The sequence below is a fragment of the Hemitrygon akajei genome, chromosome 24, assembly GCF_048418815.1.
Source record: "Hemitrygon akajei chromosome 24, sHemAka1.3, whole genome shotgun sequence".
In the NCBI taxonomy this organism is placed as follows: Eukaryota; Metazoa; Chordata; class Chondrichthyes; order Myliobatiformes; family Dasyatidae; genus Hemitrygon; species Hemitrygon akajei.
Genome location: NC_133147.1, coordinates 34,703,131 through 34,719,648, shown reverse-complemented (window position 1 = coordinate 34,719,648; position 16,518 = coordinate 34,703,131).

Sequence of the window (16,518 nt, the reverse complement as noted above, 5' to 3'; positions counted from 1 at the left end):
CGTCTGTGGGTTTCAGATGTTATAGTCATTGCTGAGCCAGCCGGACATTCACCGTCTGTGGGTTTCAGATGTTATAGTCGTGGCTGAGCCAGACGGACATTCACCGTCTGTGGGTTTCTGATGTTATAGTCGTGGATGAGCCAGTCAGTCATTCATCGTCTGTGTGTTTCAGATGTTATAGTAATGGCTGAGCCAGCCGGACATTCAGCGTCTTTGGGTTTCAGATGTTATAGTCGTGGCTGAGCCAGCCGGACATTCACCGTCTGTGGGTTTCAGATGTTATAGTCGTGGCTGAGCCAGCGGGACATTCACCGTCTGTGGCTTTCAGATGTTATAGTCGTTGCTGAGCCAGCGGGACATTCACCGTCTGTGGGTTTCAGATGTTATAGTCGTGACTGAGCCAGTCAGTCATTCATCGTCTGGGTGTTTCAGATGTTATAGTAATGTCTGAGCCAGCCGGACATTCACGGTCTGTGGGTTTCAGATGTTATTGTCGTGGATGAGCAAGACGGACATTCACCGTCTGTGGGTTTCTGATGTTAAAGTCGTGGCTGAGCCAGTCAGTCATTCATAGTCTGTGTGTTTCAGATGTTATAGTAATGGCTGAGCCAGCCGGACATTCACAGTCTGTGGGTTTCAGATGTTATAGTCGTTGCTGAGCCAGACGGACATTCACCGTCTGTGGGTTTCTGATGTTATAGTCGTGGCTGAGCCAGTCAGTCATTCATCGTTTGTGGGTTTCAGATGTTATAGTAATGGCTGAGCCAGCCGGACATTCACAGTCTCCTGGTTTCATATGTTATAGTCATTGCTGAGCCAGCGGGACATTCACCGTCTGTGCGTTTCAGAAGTTATAGTCGTTGCTGAGCCAGCCGGACATTCACCGTCTGTGGGTTTCAGATATTATAATCGTGGCTGAGCCAGTCGGTCATTCACCGTCTGTGGGTTTCAGATGTTATAGTCGTTGCTGAGCCAGCGGGACATTCACTGTCTGTGGGTTTCAGAGGTTATAGTCGTTGCTGAGCCAGCCGGATATTCACAGTCTGTGGGTTTCTGATGTTATAGTCGTTGCTGAGCCAGTCGGACATTCACCGTCTGTGGGTTTCAGATGTTATAGTCGTTGCTGAGCCAGCCGGACATTCAACGTCAGTGGGTTAAGATGTTATAGTCGTTGCTGAGCCAGCCGGACATTCACCGTCTGTGGGTTTCAGATGTTATAGTCGTTGCTGAGCCAGCCGGACATTCACCGTCTGTGGGTTTCAGATGTTATTGTCGTTGCTGAGCCAGCTGGACAGTCACCGTCTGTAGGTTTCAGATGTAAAAGTCGTGGCTGAGCCAGCCCGACATTCACCGTCTGTGGGTTTCAGATGTTATAGTCGTGGCTGAGACAGCCGGATATTCACCATCTGTGGGTTTCAGATGTTATAGTCGGTGCTGAGCCAGCCGGACATTCACCGTCAGTGAGGTTGAGATGTTATAGTCGTTGCTGAGCCAGCCTGACATTCACCATCTGTGGTTTTCTGATATTATAGTCGTGGCTGAGCCAGCGAGACATTCACCGTCTGTGGGTTTCAGATGTTATAGTCGTTGCTGAGCTTGCGGGACATGAACCGTCTGTGGGTTTCAGATGTTATAGTCGTCGCTGTGCCAGTCCGTCATTCATTGTATGTGTGTTTCAAATGTTATAGTCATTTCTGAGGCAGTCGGTCATTCACTGTCTGTGGGTTTCAGATGTTTTAGTCTTAGCTGAGCCAGCGGGACATTTACCGTCTGTGGGTTTCAGATGTTACAGTCGTGGCTGAGCCAGCGGGACATTCACCGTCTGTGGGTTTCAGATGTTATAGTCGTTGCTGAGCCAGCTGGACATTCACCGTCTGTGGGTTTCAGATGTTATATTCGTGGCTGAGCCAGCTGGACATTCACCGTCTGTGGGGTTAAGATGTTATAGTCGTTGCTGAGCCAGCCAGACATTCACCGTCATGGGTTAAGATGTTAAAGTCTTTGCTGAGCCAGCCGGATATTCACAGTCTGTGGGTTTCTGATGTCATAGTCGTTGCTGAGCCAGCCGGACATTCACCGTCTGTGCGTTTCAGATGTTATAGTCGTTACTGAGCCAGCCGGACATTCACCGTCAGTGTGTTTCAGATGTTATAGTCGTTGCTGAGCCAGCCGGACTTTCACCGTCTGTGTGTTTCAGATGTTATAGTCGTGGCTGAGCCAGCCAGACATTCACCGTCATGGGTTAAGATGTTAAAGTCTTTGCTGAGCCAGCCGGATATTCACAGTCTGTGGGTTTCTGATGTCATAGTCGTTGCTGAGCCAGCCGGACATTCACCGTCTGTTCGTTTCAGATGTTATAGTCGTTGCTGAGCCAGCCGGATATTCACAGTCTGTGGGTTTCTGATGTTATAGTCGTTGCTGAGCCAGTCGAACATTCACCGTCTGTGGGTTTCAGATGTTATAGTCGTTACTGAGCCAGTCGGACATTCACCGTCTGTGGGTTTCAGATGTTATAGTCGTTGCTGAGCCAGCCGGACATTCAACGTCAGTGGGTTAAGATGTTATAGTCGTTGCTGAGCCAGCCGGACATTCACCGTCTGTGGGTTTCAGATGTTATAGTCGTTGCTGAGCCAGCCGGACATTCACCGTCTGTGGGTTTCAGATGTTATTGTCGTTGCTGAGCCAGCTGGACAGTCACCGTCTGTAGGTTTCAGATGTAAAAGTCGTGGCTGAGCCAGCCCGACATTCACCGTCTGTGGGTTTCAGATGTTATAGTCGTGGCTGAGACAGCCGGATATTCACCATCTGTGGGTTTCAGATGTTATAGTCGGTGCTGAGCCAGCCGGACATTCACCGTCAGTGAGGTTGAGATGTTATAGTCGTTGCTGAGCCAGCCTGACATTCACCATCTGTGGTTTTCAGATATTATAGTCGTGGCTGAGCCAGCGAGACATTCACCGTCTGTGGGTTTCAGATGTTATAGTCGTTGCTGAGCTAGCGGGACATGAACCGTCTGTGGGTTTCAGATGTTATAGTCGTCGCTGTGCCAGTCCGTCATTCATTGTATGTGTGTTTCAAATGTTATAGTCATTTCTGAGGCAGTCGGTCATTCACTGTCTGTGGGTTTCAGATGTTTTAGTCTTAGCTGAGCCAGCGGGACATTTACCGTCTGTGGGTTTCAGATGTTACAGTCGTGGCTGAGCCAGCGGGTCATTCACCGTCTGTGGGTTTCAGATGTTATAGTCGTTGCTGAGCCAGCTGGACATTCACCGTCTGTGGGTTTCAGATGTTATATTCGTGGCTGAGCCAGCTGGACATTCACCGTCTGTGGGGTTAAGATGTTATAGTCGTTGCTGAGCCAGCCGGACATTCACCGTCTGTGGGTTTCAGATGTTATAGTCGTTGCTGAGCCAGCTGGACTTTCACCGTCTGTGTGTTTCAGATGTTATAGTCGTGGCTGAGCCAGCCAGACATTCACCGTCATGGGTTAAGATGTTAAAGTCTTTGCTGAGCCAGCCGGATATTCACAGTCTGTGGGTTTCTGATGTCATAGTCGTTGCTGAGCCAGCAGGACATTCACCGTCTGTGCGTTTCAGATGTTATAGTCGTTGCTGAGCCAGCCGGATATTCACAGTCTGTGGGTTTCTGATGTTATAGTCGTTGCTGAGCCAGTCGAACATTCACCGTCTGTGGGTTTCAGATGTTATAGTCGTGGCTGAGACAGCCCGTCATTCATTGTATGTGTGTTTCAAATGTTATAGTCATGTCTGAGGCAGTCGGTCATTCACTGTCTGTGGGTTTCAGATGTTTTAGTCTTAGCTAAGCCAGCGGGACATTCACCGTCTGTGGGTTTCAGATGTTAAAGTCGTGGCTGAGCCAGCGGGACATTCACCGTCTGTGGGTTTCAGATGTTATTGTCGTTGCTGAGCCAGCTGGACATTCACCGTCTGTGGGTTTCAGATGTTATAGTCGTGGCTGAGCCAGCCCGACATTCACCGTCTGTAGGTTTCAGATGTAAAAGTCGTGGCTGAGCCAGCCCGACATTCACCGTCTGTGGGTTTCAGATGTTATAGTCGTGGCTGAGACAGCCGGATATTCACCATCTGTGGGTTTCAGATGTTATAGTCGGTGCTGAGCCAGCCGGACATTCACCGTCAGTGAGGTTGAGATGTTATAGTCGTTGCTGAGCCAGCCTGACATTCACCATCTGTGGTTTTCAGATATTATAGTCTTGGCTGAGCCAGCGAGACATTCACCGTCTGTGGGTTTCAGATGTTATAGTCGTTGCTGAGCTAGCGGGACATGAACCGTCTGTGGGTTTCAGATGTTATAGTCGTCGCTGTGCCAGTCCGTCATTCATTGTATGTGTGTTTCAAATGTTATAGTCATTTCTGAGGCAGTCGGTCATTCACTGTCTGTGGGTTTCAGATGTTTTAGTCTTAGCTGAGCCAGCGGGACATTTACCGTCTGTGGGTTTCAGATGTTACAGTCGTGGCTGAGCCAGCGGGACATTCACCGTCTGTGGGTTTCAGATGTTATAGTCGTTGCTGTGCCAGTCAGACATTCACCGTCTGTGGGTTTCAGATGTTATAGTCGTTGCTGAGCCAGCTGGACTTTCACCGTGTGTGGGTTTCAGATGTTATAGTTGTGGCTGAGCCAGCCGTACATTCACCGTCTTTGGGTTTCAGATGTTATAGTTGTGGCTGAGCCAGTTGGTCATTCACCATCTGTGGGTTTCAGATGTTATAGTCATTGCTGAGCCAGCCGGACATTCACCGTCTGTGGGTTTCAGATGTTATAGTCGTGGCTGAGCCAGCGGGACTTTCACCATCTGTGGGTTTCTGATGTTATAGTCGTGGCTGAGCCAGCGGGACATTCACCGTCTGTGGGTTTCAGATGTTATAGTCATTGCTGAGCCAGCCGGACATTCACCGTCTGTGGGTTTCAGATGTTATAGTCGTGGCTGAGCCAGACGGACATTCACCGTCTGTGGGTTTCTGATGTTATAGTCGTGGATGAGCCAGTCAGTCATTCATCGTCTGTGTGTTTCAGATGTTATAGTAATGGCTGAGCCAGCCGGACATTCAGCGTCTTTGGGTTTCAGATGTTATAGTCGTGGCTGAGCCAGCCGGACATTCACCGTCTGTGGGTTTCAGATGTTATAGTCGTGGCTGAGCCAGCGGGACATTCACCGTCTGTGGCTTTCAGATGTTATAGTCGTTGCTGAGCCAGCGGGACATTCACCGTCTGTGGGTTTCAGATGTTATAGTCGTGACTGAGCCAGTCAGTCATTCATCGTCTGGGTGTTTCAGATGTTATAGTAATGTCTGAGCCAGCCGGACATTCACGGTCTGTGGGTTTCAGATGTTATTGTCGTGGATGAGCAAGACGGACATTCACCGTCTGTGGGTTTCTGATGTTAAAGTCGTGGCTGAGCCAGTCAGTCATTCATAGTCTGTGTGTTTCAGATGTTATAGTAATGGCTGAGCCAGCCGGACATTCACAGTCTGTGGGTTTCAGATGTTATAGTCGTTGCTGAGCCAGACGGACATTCACCGTCTGTGGGTTTCTGATGTTATAGTCGTGGCTGAGCCAGTCAGTCATTCATCGTTTGTGGGTTTCAGATGTTATAGTAATGGCTGAGCCAGCCGGACATTCACAGTCTCCTGGTTTCATATGTTATAGTCATTGCTGAGCCAGCGGGACATTCACCGTCTGTGCGTTTCAGAAGTTATAGTCGTTGCTGAGCCAGCCGGACATTCACCGTCTGTGGGTTTCAGATATTATAATCGTGGCTGAGCCAGTCGGTCATTCACCGTCTGTGGGTTTCAGATGTTATAGTCGTTGCTGAGCCAGCGGGACATTCACTGTCTGTGGGTTTCAGAGGTTATAGTCGTTGCTGAGCCAGCCGGATATTCACAGTCTGTGGGTTTCTGATGTTATAGTCGTTGCTGAGCCAGTCGGACATTCACCGTCTGTGGGTTTCAGATGTTATAGTCGTTGCTGAGCCAGCCGGACATTCAACGTCAGTGGGTTAAGATGTTATAGTCGTTGCTGAGCCAGCCGGACATTCACCGTCTGTGGGTTTCAGATGTTATAGTCGTTGCTGAGCCAGCCGGACATTCACCGTCTGTGGGTTTCAGATGTTATTGTCGTTGCTGAGCCAGCTGGACAGTCACCGTCTGTAGGTTTCAGATGTAAAAGTCGTGGCTGAGCCAGCCCGACATTCACCGTCTGTGGGTTTCAGATGTTATAGTCGTGGCTGAGACAGCCGGATATTCACCATCTGTGGGTTTCAGATGTTATAGTCGGTGCTGAGCCAGCCGGACATTCACCGTCAGTGAGGTTGAGATGTTATAGTCGTTGCTGAGCCAGCCTGACATTCACCATCTGTGGTTTTCTGATATTATAGTCGTGGCTGAGCCAGCGAGACATTCACCGTCTGTGGGTTTCAGATGTTATAGTCGTTGCTGAGCTAGCGGGACATGAACCGTCTGTGGGTTTCAGATGTTATAGTCGTCGCTGTGCCAGTCCGTCATTCATTGTATGTGTGTTTCAAATGTTATAGTCATTTCTGAGGCAGTCGGTCATTCACTGTCTGTGGGTTTCAGATGTTTTAGTCTTAGCTGAGCCAGCGGGACATTTACCGTCTGTGGGTTTCAGATGTTACAGTCGTGGCTGAGCCAGCGGGACATTCACCGTCTGTGGGTTTCAGATGTTATAGTCGTTGCTGAGCCAGCTGGACATTCACCGTCTGTGGGTTTCAGATGTTATATTCGTGGCTGAGCCAGCTGGACATTCACCGTCTGTGGGGTTAAGATGTTATAGTCGTTGCTGAGCCAGCCAGACATTCACCGTCATGGGTTAAGATGTTAAAGTCTTTGCTGAGCCAGCCGGATATTCACAGTCTGTGGGTTTCTGATGTCATAGTCGTTGCTGAGCCAGCCGGACATTCACCGTCTGTGCGTTTCAGATGTTATAGTCGTTACTGAGCCAGCCGGACATTCACCGTCAGTGTGTTTCAGATGTTATAGTCGTTGCTGAGCCAGCCGGACTTTCACCGTCTGTGTGTTTCAGATGTTATAGTCGTGGCTGAGCCAGCCAGACATTCACCGTCATGGGTTAAGATGTTAAAGTCTTTGCTGAGCCAGCCGGATATTCACAGTCTGTGGGTTTCTGATGTCATAGTCGTTGCTGAGCCAGCCGGACATTCACCGTCTGTTCGTTTCAGATGTTATAGTCGTTGCTGAGCCAGCCGGATATTCACAGTCTGTGGGTTTCTGATGTTATAGTCGTTGCTGAGCCAGTCGAACATTCACCGTCTGTGGGTTTCAGATGTTATAGTCGTTACTGAGCCAGTCGGACATTCACCGTCTGTGGGTTTCAGATGTTATAGTCGTTGCTGAGCCAGCCGGACATTCAACGTCAGTGGGTTAAGATGTTATAGTCGTTGCTGAGCCAGCCGGACATTCACCGTCTGTGGGTTTCAGATGTTATAGTCGTTGCTGAGCCAGCCGGACATTCACCGTCTGTGGGTTTCAGATGTTATTGTCGTTGCTGAGCCAGCTGGACAGTCACCGTCTGTAGGTTTCAGATGTAAAAGTCGTGGCTGAGCCAGCCCGACATTCACCGTCTGTGGGTTTCAGATGTTATAGTCGTGGCTGAGACAGCCGGATATTCACCATCTGTGGGTTTCAGATGTTATAGTCGGTGCTGAGCCAGCCGGACATTCACCGTCAGTGAGGTTGAGATGTTATAGTCGTTGCTGAGCCAGCCTGACATTCACCATCTGTGGTTTTCAGATATTATAGTCGTGGCTGAGCCAGCGAGACATTCACCGTCTGTGGGTTTCAGATGTTATAGTCGTTGCTGAGCTAGCGGGACATGAACCGTCTGTGGGTTTCAGATGTTATAGTCGTCGCTGTGCCAGTCCGTCATTCATTGTATGTGTGTTTCAAATGTTATAGTCATTTCTGAGGCAGTCGGTCATTCACTGTCTGTGGGTTTCAGATGTTTTAGTCTTAGCTGAGCCAGCGGGACATTTACCGTCTGTGGGTTTCAGATGTTACAGTCGTGGCTGAGCCAGCGGGTCATTCACCGTCTGTGGGTTTCAGATGTTATAGTCGTTGCTGAGCCAGCTGGACATTCACCGTCTGTGGGTTTCAGATGTTATATTCGTGGCTGAGCCAGCTGGACATTCACCGTCTGTGGGGTTAAGATGTTATAGTCGTTGCTGAGCCAGCCGGACATTCACCGTCTGTGGGTTTCAGATGTTATAGTCGTTGCTGAGCCAGCTGGACTTTCACCGTCTGTGTGTTTCAGATGTTATAGTCGTGGCTGAGCCAGCCAGACATTCACCGTCATGGGTTAAGATGTTAAAGTCTTTGCTGAGCCAGCCGGATATTCACAGTCTGTGGGTTTCTGATGTCATAGTCGTTGCTGAGCCAGCAGGACATTCACCGTCTGTGCGTTTCAGATGTTATAGTCGTTGCTGAGCCAGCCGGATATTCACAGTCTGTGGGTTTCTGATGTTATAGTCGTTGCTGAGCCAGTCGAACATTCACCGTCTGTGGGTTTCAGATGTTATAGTCGTTACTGAGCCAGCCGGACATTCACCGTCAGTGTGTTTCAGATGTTATAGTCGTTGCTGAGCCAGCCGGACATTCACCGTCTGTGGGTTTCAGGTGTTATTATCGTTGTTGAGCCAGCGGAACAGTCACCGTCTGTGGGTTTCAGATGTAAAAGTCGTGGCTGAGCCAGCCGGACATTTACCGTCTGTGGGTTTCAGTTGTTATAGTCGTGGCTGAGACAGCCGGATATTCACCGTCTGTGGGTTTCAGATGTTATAGTCGGTGCTGAGCCAGCCGGACATTCACCGTCTGTGGCTTTCAGATGTTATAGTCGTTGCTGTGCCAGTCAGACATTCACCGTCTGTGGGTTTCAGATGTAAAAGTCGTGGCTGAGCCAGCCGGACATTCACCATCTGTGGGTTTCAGATGTTATAGTCGTGGCTGAGACAGCCGGACATTCACCGTCTGTGGGTTTCAGATGTTATAGTCGGTGCTGAGCCAGCCGGACATTCACCGTCAGTGGGTTTCAGATGTTATAGTCGTTGCTGTGCCAGTCAGACATTCACCGTCTGTGGGTTTCAGATGTTATAGTCGTTGCTGAGCCAGCTGGACTTTCACCGTGTGTGGGTTTCAGATGTTATAGTTGTGGCTGAGCCAGCCGTACATTCACCGTCTTTGGGTTTCAGATGTTATAGTTGTGGCTGAGCCAGTTGGTCATTCACCATCTGTGGGTTTCAGATGTTATAGTCATTGCTGAGCCAGCCGGACATTCACCGTCTGTGGGTTTCAGATGTTATAGTCGTGGCTGAGCCAGCGGGACTTTCACCATCTGTGGGTTTCTGATGTTATAGTCGTGGCTGAGCCAGCGGGACATTCACCGTCTGTGGGTTTCAGATGTTATAGTCGTTGCTGAGCCAGCCGGACATTCACCGTCTGTGGGTTTCAGATGTTATAGTCGTGGCTGAGCCAGACGGACATTCACCGTCTGTGGGTTTCTGATGTTATAGTCGTGGCTGAGCCAGTCAGTCATTCATCGTCTGTGTGTTTCAGATGTTATAGTAATGGCTGAGCCAGCCGGACATTCACCGTCTTTGGGTTTCAGATGTTATAGTCGTGGCTGAGCCAGCCGGACATTCACCGTCTGTGGGTTTCAGATGTTATAGTCGTGGCTGAGCCAGCGGGACATTCACCGTCTGTGGGTTTCAGATGTTATAGTCGTTGCTGAGCCAGCGGGACATTCACCGTCTGTGGGTTTCAGATGTTATAGTCGTGACTGAGCCAGTCAGTCATTCATCGTCTGGGTGTTTCAGATGTTATAGTAATGTCTGAGCCAGCCGGACATTCACGGTCTGTGTGTTTCAGATGTTATTGTCGTGGATGAGCAAGACGGACATTCACCGTCTGTGGGTTTCTGATGTTAAAGTCGTGGCTGAGCCAGTCAGTCATTCATAGTCTGTGTGTTTCAGATGTTATAGTAATGGCTGAGCCAGCCGGACATTCACAGTCTGTGGGTTTCAGATGTTATAGACGTTGCTGAGCCAGACGGACATTCACCGTCTGTGGGTTTCTGATGTTATAATCGTGGCTGAGCCAGTCAGTCATTCATCGTTTGTGGGTTTCAGATGTTATAGTAATGGCTGAGCCAGCCGGACATTCACAGTCTCCTGGTTTCATATGTTATAGTCATTGCTGAGCCAGCGGGACATTCACCGTCTGTGCGTTTCAGAAGTTATAGTCGTTGCTGAGCCAGCCGGACATTCACCGTCTGTGGGTTTCAGATATTATAATCGTGGCTGAGCCAGTCGGTCATTCACCGTCTGTGGGTTTCAAATGTTATAGTCGTTGCTGAGCCAGCGGGACATTAACCGTCTGTGGGTTTAAGATGTTATAGTCGTTGCTGAGCCAGCGGGACATTCACCGTCTGTGGGTTTCAGATGTTATAGTCGTGGCTGAGCCAGCGGGACATTCACCGTCTGTGGGTTTCAAATGTTATAGTCGTTGCTGAGCCAGCGGGACATTAACCGTCTGTGGGTTTCAGATGTTATAGTCGTTGCTGAGCCAGTCCGTCATTCATCGTATGTGTGTTTCAAATGTTATAGTCATGTCTGAGGCAGTCGGTCATTCACCGTCTGTGGGTTTCAGATGTTTTAGTCTTTGCTGAGCCAGCCGGACATACACCGTCTGTGGGTTTCAGATGTTACAGTCATGGCTGAGCCAGCGGGACATTAACCGTCTGTGAGTTTCAGATGTTATAGTCGTGGCTGAGCCAGCCGGACATTCACTGTCTGTGGGCTTCAGATGTTATAGTCGTGGCTGAGCCAGCCGGACATTCACCGTCTGTGGGCTTCAGATGTTATAGTCGTTGCTGAGCCAGCCGGACATTCACTGTCTGTGGGTTTCAGATGTTATAGTCATTGCTGAGCCAGCGGGACATTAACCGTCTGTGAATTTCAGATGTTATAGTCGTGGCTGAGCCAGCGGGACATTCACCGTCAGTGGGCTTCAGATGTTATAGTCGTGGCTGAGCCCGCCGGACATTCACTGTCTGTGGGGTTAAGATGTTATAGTCGTTGCTGAGCCAGCCGGACATTCACCGTCTCTTCGTTTCTGATGTTATAGTCGTGGCTGAGCCAGTCCGTCATTCATTGTATGTTTGTTTCAAATGTTTTAGTCGTGGCTGAGCCAGTCCGTCATTCATCGTATGTGTGTTTCAAATGTTATAGTCATGTCTGAGGCAGTCGGTCATTCAGCGTCTGTGGGTTTCAGATGTTATAGTCTTTGCTGAGCCAGCTGGACATTCACCGTCTGTGGTTTTCAGATGTTACAGTCGTTGCTGAGCCAGCTGGACATTCACCGTCTGTGGGGTTAAGATGTTATAGTCGTTGCTGAGCCAGCTGGACATTCACCGTCTGTGGGTTTCAGATGTTATAGTCGTTGCTGAGCCAGCTGGACATTCACCGTCTGTGGGGTTAAGATGTTATAGTCGTGGCTTAGCCAGGCTGCCATTCACCGTCTGTGGGGTTAAGATGTTATAGTCATTGCTGAGCCAGCGGGACATTCACCGTCTGTGGGCTTCAGATGTTATAGTCGTGGCTGAGCCCTCCGGACATTCACCGTCTGTGGGGTTAAGATGTTATAGTCTTTGCTGAGCCAGCGGGACATTAACCGTCTGTGAGTCTCAGATGTTATAGTCCTTGCTGAGCCAGCCAGACATTCACCGTCTGTGGGGTTAAGATGTTATAGTCGTTGCTGAGCCAGCCGGTCATTCACTGTCTGTGGGTTTCAGATGTTATACTCGTGGCTGTGCCAGCGGGACATTCACCGTCTGTGGGCTTCAGATGTTATAGTCGTGGCTGAGCCCGCCGGACATTCACTGTCTGTGGGGTTAAGATGTTATAGTCGTTGCTGAGCCAGCCGGACATTCACTGTCTGTGGGTTTCAGATGTTATAGTCGTTGCTGAGCCAGCGGGACATTAACCGTCTGTGAGTTTCAGATGTTATAGTCGTTGCTGAGCCAGCGGGACATTAACCGTCTGTGAGTTTCAGATGTTATAGTCGTTGCTGAGCCAGCCGGACATTCACCGTCTGTGGGCTTCAGATGTTATAGTCGTGGCTGAGCCAGCCGGACATTCACTGTCTGTGGGTTTCAGATGTTATAGTCATTGCTGAGCCAGCGGGACATTAACCGTCTGTGAGTTTCAGATGTTATAGTCGTGGCTGAGCTAGCAGGACATTCACCGTCTGTTCGTTTCAGATGTTATAGTCGTGGCTGAGCCAGTCCGTCATTCATCGTATGTTTGTTTCAAATGTTATAGTCGTGGATGAGCCAGTCCGTCATTCATCGTATGTGTGTTTCAAATGTTATAGTCATGTCTGAGGCAGTCGGTCATTCACCGTCTGTGGGTTTCAGATGTTATAGTCGTGGCTGAGCCAGTCCGTCATTCATTGTATGTGTGTTTCAAATGTTATAGTCATGTCTGAGGCAGTCGGTCATTCACCGTCTGTGGGTTTCAGATGTTAGAGTCGTTGCAGAGCCAGCGGGACATTCACCGTCTGTGGTTTTCAGATGTTATAGTCGTTGCTGAGCCAGCCGGACATTCACTGTCTGTGGGTTTCAGATGTTATAGTCGTTGCTGAGCCAGCTGGACATTCACCGTCTGTGGGTTTCAGATGTTGTAGTCGTGGCTGAGCCAGGCTGCCAATCACCGTCTGTGGGGTTAAGATGTTATAGTCATTGCTGAGCCAGCGGGACATTCACCGTCTGTGGGCTTCAGATGTTATAGTCGTGGCTGAGCCCTCCGGACATTCACCGTCTGTGGGGTTAAGATGTTATAGTCTTTGCTGAGCCAGCGGGACATTAACCGTCTGTGAGTTTCAGATGTTATAGTCCTTGCTGAGCCAGCCGGACATTCACCGTCTGTGAGTTTCAGATGTTATAGTCATTGCTGAGCCAGCCGGACATTCACCGTCTGTTCGTTTCAGATGTTATAGTCGTGGCTGAGCCAGTCCGTCATTCATCGTATGTGTGTTTCAAATGTTATAGTCATGTCTGAGGCAGTCGGTCATTCACCGTCTGTGGGTTTCAGATGTTTTAGTCTTTGCTGAGCCAGCGGGACATTCACCGTCTGTGGGTTTCAGATGTTATAGTCGTTGCTGAGCCAGTCGGTCATTCACCGTCTGTGGGTTTCAGATGTTATAATCGTGGCTGAGCCAGTCGGTCTTTCACCGTCTGTGGGTTTCAGATGTTATAGTCGTGGCTGAGCCAGCTGGACATTCACCGTCTGTGGGTTTCAGATGTTATAGTCGTGGCTGAGCCAGCTGGACATTCACCGTCTGTGGGGTTAAGATGTTATAGTCGTTGCTGAGCCAGCCGGACATTCACCCTCTGTGGATTTCAGATGTTATAGTCGTTGCTGAGCCAGCCGGACATTCACCGTCTGTGGGTTTCAGATGTTATAGTCGTGGCTGAGCCAGCTGGACATTCACCGTCTGTGGGGTTAAGATGTTATAGTCGTTGCTGAGCCAGCCGGACATTCACCGTCTGTGGGTTTCAGATGTTATAGTCGTTGCTGAGCCAGTCGGTCATTCACCGTCTGTGGGTTTCAGATGTTATAATCGTGGCTGAGCCAGTCGTACATTCACCGTCTGTGGGTTTCAGATGTTATAATCGTGGCTGAGCCAGTCGGTCTTTCACCGTCTGTGGGTTTCAGATGTTATAGTCGTGGCTGAGCCAGCTGGACATTCACCGTCTGTGGGTTTCAGATGTTATAGTCGTTGCTGAGCCAGTCGGTCTTTCACCGTCTGTGGGTTTCAGATGTTATAGTCGTTGCTGAGCCAGCCGGACATTCACCGTCTGTGGGTTTCAGATGTTATAGTCGTGGCTGAGCCAGCCGGACATTCACCGTCTGTGGCATCAGAATTCTATGGTGGGGGAGTCTAACACCAGAGGACACAGCCTCAGAATAGAGAAGCAACCATTTTGAATTGAGGAGGAATTTCTTTATCCAGTCAGTGGCGAATCTGTGGATTCATTGCCACAGGCTATGGTGACCAAATCTTTATGTATATTTAAGGCAGAGGTTGATTGGTCAGGGAAGGCAGGAGATTGGGGCCGAGAGGAAAATTAGATCAGCCAAAATAAAATTGTGGAGCAGATTTGATGGGTCAAATGGCCTTATTCTACTCATATATCTAATAGTCTATGTTCTCCAAGGTGCTTTGGACAACCTACCAGTCGATTTTCTTGTAAAACTGCATGTACCTACAAGATTTGATGCAGCTTTAACAGGAAAAGGTAATCATATTAATTTTCAACCACGAGGAAATCTGCAGATGCTGGAAATTCAAACAACACACACAAAATGCTGGTGGAGCACAGCAGGCCAGGCAGCATCTATAGGGAGAAGGTGGCATCAACAGTGCATTTTGTGTGTGTTGCTCATATTAATTTGATTTAGTTTTTTTTTACTGTTTACTGCTCTTCCTAGTATTTTTAATATTTAGAAACATTTTATTTCATTAGCTTTGAAAGCATCTTTGCTTGTTTTTACATGTGCCTGAGACTTTTGCATTATACTGAATCTTAACACTTAGTGTGGTCACTGCTTAGCCACAGGCCAGGCCGATTACCCAACACCAGATCCACTGTCAACATATTGATTTAACAGCTCTCCTGGATGCACCTAACAAATTCTGCGCCATCTAAACCTCTTGCACTCAGGTCCCAGTTTATATTAGGAATGTTGAAGTTCCCCCATGACAACAACCCTATTGTTTTTGCACTTTTCCTGAATATCAGTTCCTCGATGTCCTGGTGACTCCTGGTTGGTCTTTACAATCCCATCAGAGTGACTGTATCTTTCCAACTTTTGAGTTCTACCCCTCTAGACTCAGCCGTCCATTATGTCCCCCGAGTGCAGCTGTGATTAGAAATGCAACTCCCCCGCCCCTCTTTTACTCCACCCCCCATCTTCTGTAAAACATCAACATCTTAGGACATTAAGCACCCATTCCTGTCCCTCTGTTAACCAAGTCTCTGTAATGGTCCTCTCAAAATGAATACTAACATTGCATTTGTCTTCCTCACCACTGACTCAACCTGCAAGCAAAACTTTAGGGAATCCTACACAAGGAGTCTCAAGCTCCTTTGAACCTTTTCTGAATTTGCTGTCCGTTTAGAAAATAGTCTACACCTTTATTCCTTCTATCAAAGCACGGCCATACACTTCCCGACCTCATATTCCATCGGCCCCTTTGCCCATTCTCCTAATCTGTCTCAGATCTTGGGCATCCTCACACAACCTGCCCCTCCACCTTTCTTTGCATCATCTGCAAAATGGCCACAATGAAAAGAAGTGGTCCCAACACTGACCCCTGCAGATCATCACTTGTCACCAGCAACCGACCAGAAAAAGGCCCCTTTATTCCCACTGTTTGCCTCCTGCCAATCTTCCATTCACGCCGGTATCTTTCCTGTAATACCATAGAACACTACAGCCCAGTACAGGCCCTACAGCCCTCCATGTTGTGCCGACCCATATAATCCCTAAAAAAGTACTAAACCCACACTACCCCATAACCCTCCATTTTTCTTTCATCCATGTGCCTGTCCAAGAGGCTCTTAAATACCCCTAATGTTTTAGCCTCCTTACCATCCCTGGCAAGTCATTCCAGGCACTCACAACCCTCTGTATAAAAAAACTTACCCCTGATGTCTCCTCTAAACTTCCCTCCCTTAATTTTATACATATGCCCTCTGGTGTTTGCTATTGGTGCCCTGGGAAACAGGTACTGACTATCCACCCTATCTATGCCTCTCATTATCTTGTAGACCTCTATCAAGTCCCCTCTCACTCTTCTACGCTCCAAAGAGAAAAGTCCCAGCTCTGCTAACCTTGCTTCATATGACTTGTTCTCCAATCCAGTTCTGACGAAGGGTCTCGACCCGAAACGTTAACTGCTTCTTTCAACGGACGCTGCCTGACCTGCTGAGTTCATCCAGCTTTTGTACGTCTTGATTTGACCACAGCATCTGTAGTGTACTTTGTGTCAACATCCTGGTAAAACTCCTCTGCACCCTCTCCATAGGTTCCACATCCTTCCTATAATGAGGTGACCAGAATTGAACACAATACTCTAAGAGCGGTCTCACCAGAGATTTGTAGGGTTGCAACATGACCTCTCTACTCTTGAACTCAATCCCCCTGTTAATGAAGTCTAGTATCCCATAGGCCTTCTTAACTACACTATCAACCTGTGCAGCGACCTTGAGGGATGTATGGATTTGAACCCCAAGGTCCCTTTGTTCATCTACACTCTTAAGTAACTGACCATACTCAGTCTTCAGGCTTGTCCTTCCAAAATGCATCACCTCACACTTGTCCGGATTGAACTCCATCTGCCATTTTTCTGCCCAACTCTGCAGCCTGTCTATATCCTCTTGTATCCT